At 35.8% G+C, this 11,030-nt stretch overlaps 1 long non-coding RNA gene across 1 annotated transcript; it reads right to left on the bottom strand.

The window, feature by feature from the left end:
• Positions 1-212: 212 nt before the first annotated feature.
• LOC149531012 (uncharacterized) lies at positions 213-8,228 on the bottom strand. The gene is made up of 2 exons (XR_016358580.1): positions 7,704-8,228; positions 213-835 (listed from the first exon to the last, which is right to left on the bottom strand). It is a non-coding gene; the product is annotated as an uncharacterized LOC149531012 (long non-coding RNA).
• Between the last annotated feature and the right edge of the window lie 2,802 nt (positions 8,229-11,030).

Below are 11,030 nucleotides of genomic sequence, written 5' to 3'. Positions count from 1 at the left end.
TTTGTGCGTGGATGCAGGTTTCAATTATGTACAGCACATGAACCCAATCTGCTCAGTGAACATGAAAAAAGAAAGCTTATCAGGAATCCTCAGAATCAGCACAATAACCAAGCTTACTTAGCTAGGACATATAATTTATAACCTCAGCTAATACAACTATTTTATGGTTGTGGAAACTCGTGTACTTCATTCCATTCAACATAAAAGCAATATATTATAAATCAGCAATCACCGTATACTTGGCAGCTGCTAATGTGTTGACATTTATTTTCAAAAACAACATGCTTAAGAATTTTTCCAATCATTCAGAGGAAAAACTGACAGTTGGGGACTTACAGAAAACCGAAAGAATCAACTGTTTGTGATATTTTAATCATATCTGACAGGACTATCCTTACACGTTCAAGATAGGATGTTAGTGGCTACAAATTTACAACATTTAATAACCTGTAAAAACTTCTTGACTCCCCACTGTCAAATTCAATATAGAGAAAGATACAGTCAGTCACATGAACAGTACTCTCCCCTAAAATAAGGAAGCTGATAAGTAATCATCTCTATGGAAAAGATTTTGAGGTTGAAGACAGTTTGCAAAAGTTTATCTGCATAAAATAATCCTCAAAGTTCACTGTTCAACCATTGCCTCGATTCCATCAGATATTCCAGTTTAAATAACGTGTTCAGGGATTTTCCTTGTATGGCAACTCACATGCAATCTGTGTGCCTTTTGATTTGTACTTATCAAGCATTTTGGCAACAGTTTTGCAACGACATTGAAGTCCTGGTCGAATCACATTTCCATACACAGCCATTTCGATGATAACCAACTCTTTATCTGCAGTCGAGCCAAGATACAATAAGTTCAAAAAAAATATGCGATATAATGTTTTCTAACCAAAAAAAAAGTCCCTAAAATGTAAAACCTAATGTTCTACATTAATTAATATGTTTTCCTGCAAGGTCTGCAATTTATAACAGAAGGAAAGCTCCTAATGTTGAATGTCCCTTACTGCACACTACTGAAATTGCACCTAACACGGGCAGTGATGTCTTAGCAAAGGCAAACCATTTCCTTCAATTGCAGGTTACCATTTCAATGTACTCATTTTAATGTGAATGTGTACAGGTACAAATAGGTATTCCAACCATTAGACTAAATCACTTTTTGGCATGCATTCAAAAAGGCTCATGATAAACTTTGTCGAATTGACTTTATTTAGCGTAATCTGAAAAAGGGAACTTCTTGCCCAGCTAGAGATGAGCACCGAGTTGGTACTCCTTATGTTTGATAAATCAACAAGTGGAGAAGTATTTCAGACAATATGCATAAAGTTCTTCATCCTGACATTTTCATTAGTTAAGCAGTTTCCTATTTAGTTATAAAAGTAACTTCCTAAGTAAAAAACTACCTGCAGAAATATAATTTCTATTGGCTGTTGCATTCCTCAAGTCATAAAGATTTGTAAGTATTAAGTCAAGTTGGCATTATTAGAATTTCCACACAGCAGTTTCTATGAAAAATTTAACTATTGCAGTCACTGATTATTAATCTCTTATCATAAACGATTATTAAACTGTTGAAAATAAATTCCCAGCTAATATCGAAAAATAACACAACTGCAACTTCACTTATAAAATACAGAAAGAAATGAACAACACAATGAACACAATATTTTCGGACAAATTGTCTCTGGAAAAACCCCTAAGGGAAAACTAGTTCTACATATGAGAAATTATATTAAACTTCAGCAAATCAAGAGATACAAAATTCCTTGCCTCTTATTGGCAGAATTCCGACAACCTCCTAATTTATCCCGCTGATATTCCCCACTGCTATTCCCACGCTAACACTGCGCCCTTGCTAACACTGCAAGACTGTTTGCTAACACTGCAAACGTTTCTCTAAACTTCATGTTCTCCAAATGCCCCCCTGACCTCCTTTTATACTACTCCTGTTGGTAAACCAATGGCCGAGATTGATTTACAATCGACGGTTGAGATTAAAACAACTTAACAACCCTAACCAAGTCGGTTTCTAGTTGTTTCCAAAAGTGGTCAATTAATTAACAAATATTTATTTCTAATCTAACCAATTAGTTAGTAAAACAATTACTTGCTAAATAATAGCAAATGGACAAACAGCTGTCCAAAGCTAACAAAACTAACACTCCCTCTTAGCGAGGAAGTTGTTTCGCAGGACACCTAACTGATCTCTGAAGAAGATAAATTTTGCCTTCCCAATGCCTTAGTCAGAATGTCTGCTACCTACTCCTCTGTAGGTATGTATTGTAGCTGAACAACTCCCCTTTGTACACAATCTCTGATGAAGTGATATCTGATATCTATATGTTTAGACCTATCATGAAACACTGGATTCTCAGACAACTTAATGCAACTCTGATTATCACAATGTATCACAGTAGTCTCAACCTTCTGACCAACAAGGCTACTAACAACTTCCGAAGCCATATAGCTTCACATGTCGCCATGCTAGCTGCTATGTATTCTACTTCTGCTGAACTTAGAGCCACAAACTTCTGCTTCCTGCCGAACCAAGATACAACTCCTGATCCCAAGCTAAAACAACACCCTGAAGTGCTCCTTTTGTCTATTGTACTTCCTGCCCAATCGGCATCAGTATAGCCTATCAACCTAATACCTTCACCTCGAACATATCTGATCCCATACTCGACTGTACCACGCAAGTAACGTAGCACATGCTTAGTCGCTATCCAATGCATTCTCTTTGGTTCAACCATGAACTGACTAAGAGAGTTTACTGCAAATGCTATATTTGGTCTAGTGTTGACCAAATACATAAGCGAACCAATCAACTGTCTATATAAAGTGGGATCTACATCTTTCTCCTTAGTTGTATCTACCTTCCTCCAATTCGTGATCATGGATGTAGACATGGCTTTGCAATCCTCCATCCCGAATTTCTTCAAGATTTCAATGCAATATTTTCCTTTGTACTCACCTCCATTGTCTGACCGAAGAACCTTTATCTTCTTTCCTATCAAATTCTCCATAAGAGCCTTGAACTCTTGGAATCGACTGAAAACCTCATCCTTAGTCTTTAAGAAGTATATCCAGGTCTTTCTAGAGAAATCATCAATAAAAGTAACATAGTACTCATATCCTCTGAGAGATTTCATTGACATTGGTCCACAAACATTTGAATGTACTAGATCAAGAACACCCTTAGATCTGGTGTCACTCCTTGAAAAAGATTTTTTCACAAAATTCCCAACACACATCCCTTACATACATAGTCATGCTCTGTGCTCACCTCTAGAACACCTGTCACTATCTCACGAAGCAATCTGAGTGCTCCATGATGAATATGGCCCATCCTCCTATGCCATAGCTCTCCAAGATCTCTAGGATTACTGTTGCTCATAAGTGCCTTAGGAGTATCAAACTGCAATCTATAAAGGCGACCACTCCTAACTCTTATAGTTATGGGTGATTTCCAATCCTTGTGTTTAATCAACACATTTGTCCCTCTAAAGAGTACATTATACCCCCTATCCTGAAGAACAGATACAGAAATCAAATTCATACCTAAGCCTGGCATATATAACACATCATGAAGTGGAATTATCTTTCCATTCTCCCTCTGAAACTGAACAGTCCCTTTCCCAACAGGGTTGAGTTTGGACAAGTTTCCCATAGAAATCTGGATGTTGGTGTCCTCCTTGTAACTGGAGAAGTACTCTCTAACTCCTGTCATATGAAATGACGCCCCACTATCTATATACCAAACACACTGTGAAGTTGAGCTAACCATACAAGCTATGAGTGCAAACTCATCTTCCATTCTACTGGAGAGTTCTTTCGCACTTGCTGAAGCTGCCACCTACTTCTTACCCTTCTTCCTCTCTGGGCAATCACTGACATAGTGGCCAAACTCGTGACATCCAAAGCACTTGACCTTAGAAAGGTCCTTCTTCTTCTTCTCACTTTGTGAATTTGATCCTTTGCTAGATCCCTTATTTGCTTTCCCTTTACCTGCTAGGGCAACGTTCTCTTGTTCCACCTCATTTTTCTGACTCTTGTTGGCCCCATTGACAAGACTTAGTCTAAACTCCTCCTGAGTGAAATCAGTCCATAGTCGATCCCAACTCAGTAAAGTATCTCGTCCACTGACAACTTGAACAAAGACACTCCATTGTTTAGTAAACCCATTTAGGGCTATTCTCACTAGCTCGTCATCACTAGGGCTATCTCCAACAGCTGCTAACTCATCCTTGACAAGTCTAAGCCTAGTGAGGTAACTTGTGACGTCTTCTCCCTGATTCATCTGAGTATTCTTTAGCTTCTCTCTGAGAAAAAATTTCATGTTGGCGGTAGCATTCTGGTAGAGATTCAGAATGGCATCCCACATCTTCTTCGTTGTATCTAGCTCCAAGATATGTGGAACAATATGATCCTTGACACCATCAAGGATAATCCTCCTCGCTTTGGCATCGTCCTTCCTATATGCTGCAAGCTGTGTTGCATCCGTTGGTACAGGTACAACACTGGTAGCATAATCCTTGATACCATTCTCTTCAAACAATAAAGAAATTTTGGCCTTCCAAACACCAAAATTTGAGGCACCATCCAATCTATCCTAATCTCTCAAACCAGCTGAAGCCATCTCAAGGGTTTAAAGCAATAATAAATCTAAAGAGATCAAAATTTCTTTCCTAGGGCAAAACTCTTCTACCCTTAACAATGCTCTGATACCATGTGAAAAATTTAACTATTGCAGTCACTGATTATTAATCTCCTATCATAAACGATTATTTATCTCCTATCATAAACGATTATTTAACTGCTGAAAATAAATTCCCAGCTAATATCGAAAAATAACACAATTGCAACTTCACTTATAAAATATGGAAAGAAATGAACAACACAATGAACACAATATTTTCGGACAAATTGCCCCTGGAAAAACCCCTAAGGGAAAACCAGTTCTACATATGAGAAATTATATTAAACTTCAGCAAATCAAGAGATACAAAATTCCTTGCCTCTTACTGGCAGAATTCCGACAACCTCCTAATTTATTCCGCTGATATTCCCCACTGCTATTCCCACGCTAACATTGCGCCCTTGCTAACACTGCAAGACTGTTTGCTAACACTGCAAACGTTTCTCCAAACTTCATGTTCTCCAAATGCCCCCCTAACCTCCTTTTATACTACTCCTGTTGGTAAACCAACGGCCGAGATTGATTTACAATCGACAGTTGAGATTAAAACAACTTAACAACCCTAATCAAGTCGGTTTCTAGTTGTTTCCAAAAGTGGTCAATTAATTAACAAATATTTGTTTCTAATCTAACCAATTAGTTAGTAAAACAATTACTTGCTAAATAATAGCAAATGGACAAACAGCTGTCCAAAGCTAACAAAACTAACAGTTTCTCTGTAGCACAGGATTTCACTCTGAGCATTCTTGAAATTGTAAAGATATTGAAGTCCAGGTTGACATTAATAGAATTTCCATGCAACAGTTCCTCTCTTGCACAGTATTCCACTCTAAATAACTTTCACATTTGAAAACAGTATCTTTAGTTTCCTCTATGGAACTATAAATAGTACGTATCAAAGGACACATGTCAATTTCTCACATTTAATTTGACAGTCATCTACTGATATGACATTCCACCTGCTCATAAGGTTGTGATCCATGATTACTAATCTGTTGCAAAAAACATTGACCAATGTTTTTTTCCTGCTTTAGAGCAGAAAATGACTGCTCCACCAATTGTTTCCTTACAAGTAAATAGCAAATAGAAATGTCAATAAAGGCATAAATTGCAATTGATGATTATAAAACTGATGCAAGAAAGGCAGACACTGTTATGCAACTGGTTAATGCGCAGAAAATAACTACTCCACCAATTGGTTTCTCACAACTGAATAAAATATTGAATTAAAGACTAAGTTGTTCGTTTGGATTCCGGTACAGACATGGGTCCGTTTTAGGTTATAAAAAGTCAAAAAAAAGGCTTTTTAAAAGTCAAAGACACTGACGTGGAATGTAAATTCGCTCCACATTTGCTCAAATTCTGACCAGGCTCGCAGAGGATGGGAAAACATCTTCGAAATTCGATGAAAAGTCGGGCAGGGTCCGATTTTAAGAATTTAGACTGGATATTTTAGTCTGATGCTGACTTTGGAACGAATGTGAACCGAATTCAAATTCGGTGTGAACCTAGTTCCAAATTCCAGGTCTGGGCCGCATGTGGTAACGTAGATTACAGATGGTTAAATATATGAAATTGAATATAATGAAACTGGAATTGTCTAAAAATATGAACAGTCCTTCCTTTGTCATACATAGAATTTTGATGGTCAGAAGCTGTACAATTGAGCAAAGCAGGAGAACTTTTGTTCGAGTATTACAATGCATATACTGAATCTATACGCATTGAAATATAGAGCAGAAAACAACTACTCAACCAATCAGTTTCTCACAAGTGAATAGAAATGTGAATTAGAAACGTGTTCCATTTTCCCATCAAGGAAAGGCATACATTATAGCTGGTGATTATATAACTGATGCAAAAAACATGGACAATTCTCGGCTCGTTAATGAGCAAATGCAAAAAAGTTTCCCACAAGCGGATAGAAATGTGAATTAAAGATGTTCTTTTCTCTTTGACCTTGAAGACAATCATAATACGAATGTGCAAGTATATGAACATCCTTGTTTTTCATAAGACAATCGAAAGCTCTAAGAGCAGGGCATGTAACAATGAAATTATTAATGAGTGGTTGAAGTCGAATATCAGTCCATCCATCCATAACAATGGAACCAACCCTATTCCATGTTAAATCATCCCTCTGTCATGTTCACCTTTGAATATTGTTTGTTAAGGTGGAAGATACACAACCTATATTCTTCAAGGGGAGCACAAGAAAATCCAACTATCATTGTACTCCCAACAAACATTTGAACTAATGAGACCTTGCCAAATGATATAGGATAGCATAGGCATATAAAAAGTTGGCCTTTGAAACATTCAGTTGCTCATGATTTTGTGAATTCATTATCTGTAACGCTGTAGTTTTTTCCCTGCAGTAGAAGTGGCCTTCCTCTTCCCTCTATCACAACTCTCTCCAACTAATACATTGGAATAGTCATATTTGTAAACACCCTAAACTTAACTATGCTAAATTATTAAATTTTTGCCCCTAATTGTTCTTCTAAGCTTTATGTTTAATGATATTATTTAATTAATCATTGTCATCCTTTTATGTAATTAATTTACATAATTAATTACATTTTCCTTTGTTCTTCTAAAGTTCAATTAATTCAATTAATTGAACAATTCTGACTAAATTCTTCAGAAAATTTAATTAATCAAGATTAATTAAACTTAAAACCTTTGCCTAATTGCCTATTTATTGTTATACTAGTTGTTTCAGACCTTGGACAAACATGTACATGATTGAAATTCACTAGAACAACTAGTTGACATAAAGATAACACTTTCCATGCATCTCAATATACATCTACAGTCACTAGGCTTTTAAGCAAACAGTTTGCATGCATTAATCATTCATTATAAACTAAAATTAATAATTCCAGTAAGGCATTTCATCAAACAGTTAGTGAGCAACCTTGTAACTCACTATTTTTGAATACCAAGCCAAGTACAATGTGTCAAACTAAATGATGTTAAAGGTACAATGAGAAACCTGGAAAGTAGTGGCAGTTTGCTGAAAAATTATTAATTCTTGACATTGATGCTGATATTATAAAACTGGTATCTTCAAATGCAAATACGAGCCCTCAACAAACATTCACGGGCTCTCTAAAGTCTAAACAATATTGCAGCTCCCTAGGAAGATCAACACTGTCCCACAAGAACTACCGCAGCCAAGTAAATCAAACGCAGCTTCAGGCTAAATCTGTGATTGACACGTAATCACCAGCCACTGACTTATAATTATTTCCTTCAAGAAAAATGTTGAAACCCCTCTCAAATCTGTCCCAATTTCTGGCAAAATTATGGTCTCTGAATAAGAGGATCGCAAGCACAATTCACTGGACAGTTTTAGCAGTTCAAAGTGTAAAGACACTTGGAAGAATTAACAATTCTACAAACTCAAGATCTAAAACCCTTGTTTCAACTGCTCCAAACAAAAGCAAAAAGCATGAGTCATGAATTAATTGGTATTTTAAGATGAAGGCTTTTATAAAATTTCCCCCTGAATCTTCACTAGCAAGGCTTTTTAATGAATATTTCATTTGCATTTGTTGACTAGTAATATATCATTAATAAAGCACATTTTTAATCAATGGGTATTAATTCCTTATTTCCCTCACCATGGCCAACACTTTATTACGAAGTCAATTTATAAATTTATAATATAACTTAAATATTTAGACATCATTAAGGTCATTAAAATATTAATATTTCATTAAATACTCATTAATATTTCATTAAATACTCATTAAATATTAATATAACTTAAATATTATATGTGTTGGTGCAGCAACTGATATAAATGGAAGAGTTGAAGGGTATAATTGCTCTGAACATTACGCGATTGTTTTATTCAATATATTTTTCTACATTGAATCCTTGAAGGATATATTCTAGATACCATTTCAAGTCTAATACCCTTGAACATCTTCACCTCTAATGACTAGGTGTGTGGAACAATTCCAGACACCAATTCCAATTTTTGTCAGATTAGAAAGTTTGTTGCTTTGCTCTAATATTGCTCCTTCCGTATTGGATTTTCTAAAAATCAACTTACAAATAACATCTCTTGCAGTTGGATTCCGCAATTTGCACAACTGCAATAGTATCTAGGGTTGAGGTCTTGTAATAATACAATAAAATGAAAAGATGAAACAAGGGAAGTGTGGATACTCACAAAATAATACAAGACCTACGGAGCAAAACTGAGCAAAACCTACAGGGGGTTGGTCTGGGAGGCTTTCCACTCTGTCTGCTTCTTTAGCAGCTCCATTGCTCCCCTTCACCAACAAAACCAAAGCCAACTCAGTCCGAAAATGGCCTCACCTCAAACTTGCCCTAAATCATCCATCCATCCGTCGACATTGTGTCTGGTAGCGAAACGGGTTCAATATCAAATGAGGTGATGTTGTATAACAAATGAGCAACCTTTTCTTTTTTTTTCTCTTATATTCTGTTAGCGTCGCAATTGCGACGTCATCGAGCTATAATTGAAAAAAAAAATCCCAAAAACACATTATATTTACCTGTCGTCGCAAATTGACCCCTAATGTATTAGTGCCACAATGTGGTTTTCACCATTGGAATTCCTATTCTTTTTTCTTTTGATTGTATAATTGAGATATTTGATGTTGCCTTCAGTCATATTGACACTTTGTTCATTGGTGGAAGATGTTATTGGTTCAACAGCATATAGATAGCAAGTGAGAGAATAGTCATTCTAGAATGTGGGGACTTCACTAGATGTAGCATTTGAGTTCTAGTATATTAGCTCAAGATAACTGAGTGGAAGAAAAGTGGCAGGTTCAATTGCATTCATAGTATAGTAATCAAATACATGGACAAGTAAATTGATACCTAGAGTGATTTTGTCCAAAGTTATGCTCAAATTCCTCTATATTCTAACTACATCAATCAAAGGTACATCAATATTAGTAGGGTGAGACTCATCAAACCAAACCCTAGACTACTTTCCTACTTTGAGTTGATTTTCATATACATGAACTTTGTCAATATCCTTATCAAAAGTTGCATCTTAGGGGGAATCAAATTTATACTCTCGAGAATTAGTGCTACATGGAATCAAATTGTAGTATTCCCCAATAGTAATGGGTACCCATTCTCCACTTTTATTATCATCTTGATTTTGACAAAAAAAATCAACAATAAGAGTATGACTAGACTCTCCCTATTCCTTTTGAGATGGGGGAGTATCAGTAGTATTCTTAGCAGAATCACTATCAGCTTTAGTATTACTAAGATGCAGTACAAAGTCAATGGGGTCTACAAAGAATGTAGCAATATCTAGCAAAATAGGATGAGGAAAGGTATCTTCATTGTTAGAAGTTTCTACTTAGTTGTCAGACTCAATTTGTGACTCATGTTCAAATGAACTGTTAGATTTTGGTGCAAATTTTTTGATCCCTAGATGAAAGGGAACTTTCTTGAAGCCTAAGTCTATTGTGTCATGAGGTCATCTAGATGTTTCTTTGATTGGATCTATCAGTCCTTTGTTTTTATGTCTTATAGGACCATTATCTTTGTAGCCAAGGTGTTTTATCAGTTTAAGATTGATTCCATTCTTTTTACAAGTTATTTCATGAGATTGGTCTGTGAGATCAGTTGGGACCTCTTTTTTATATAGCCAAGCAATAATGGCTCTATTTTTATCTTCATCTTTTGGAGGTATAATGGCCTATACAAAGGCACCATTGAATACAACATTAAGTGATACCCCAAAAGGTCTCTTCATTTTAGATGGTCTCCCAAAATGACACAGAGATTTAGGAAGAGATGTCAAAGACCAAACTAGTTCAATTTTATATTCTCCCATTCTAGTTTCTATTAGCTTAAGAGTCTTCTCCATTTCTTTGAACTTGTTTACATGATTTTTTGTAGACTCTCTATTAGTAGGAACAAAATTCTCAGCAAACTTAAGCATGTTACATGTGTAACTATTATTGGTAGGTATAGTAACCTTTGATCCTTGGAATGAAAACTTCATGCATTGATGGTATGTTGAAGGTACTACTTTCATTTCATGAATCCGAGGTCTTCCTAATAGTATGGTGTATACTAGAGGAATATCAAGGACCTAACAGAGAACATCTCATTCTATAGGGCCTACTCTGAGAGGCGACACAAAAAGACCTTTGGATTTTCTTTCTACTTTGTCAAATACTATTATAATGATTTTTCTATGAGGATCAATAGACTCATCATCGTAACCCAATTGTGTAAGAAAACTAGTATAACATATATTATGACTAGAAATACTATCTATAAGCACACAGCAGATGTCTTTCTAATGGATCAT

The sequence above is a fragment of the Cupressus sempervirens genome, chromosome 11 (assembly GCF_028749045.1).
Source record: "Cupressus sempervirens isolate cs-2001-9-10 chromosome 11, ASM2874904v1, whole genome shotgun sequence".
Taxonomy (NCBI): domain Eukaryota; kingdom Viridiplantae; phylum Streptophyta; class Pinopsida; order Cupressales; family Cupressaceae; genus Cupressus; species Cupressus sempervirens.
This window is presented reverse-complemented; position numbering and strand designations above follow the sequence as displayed.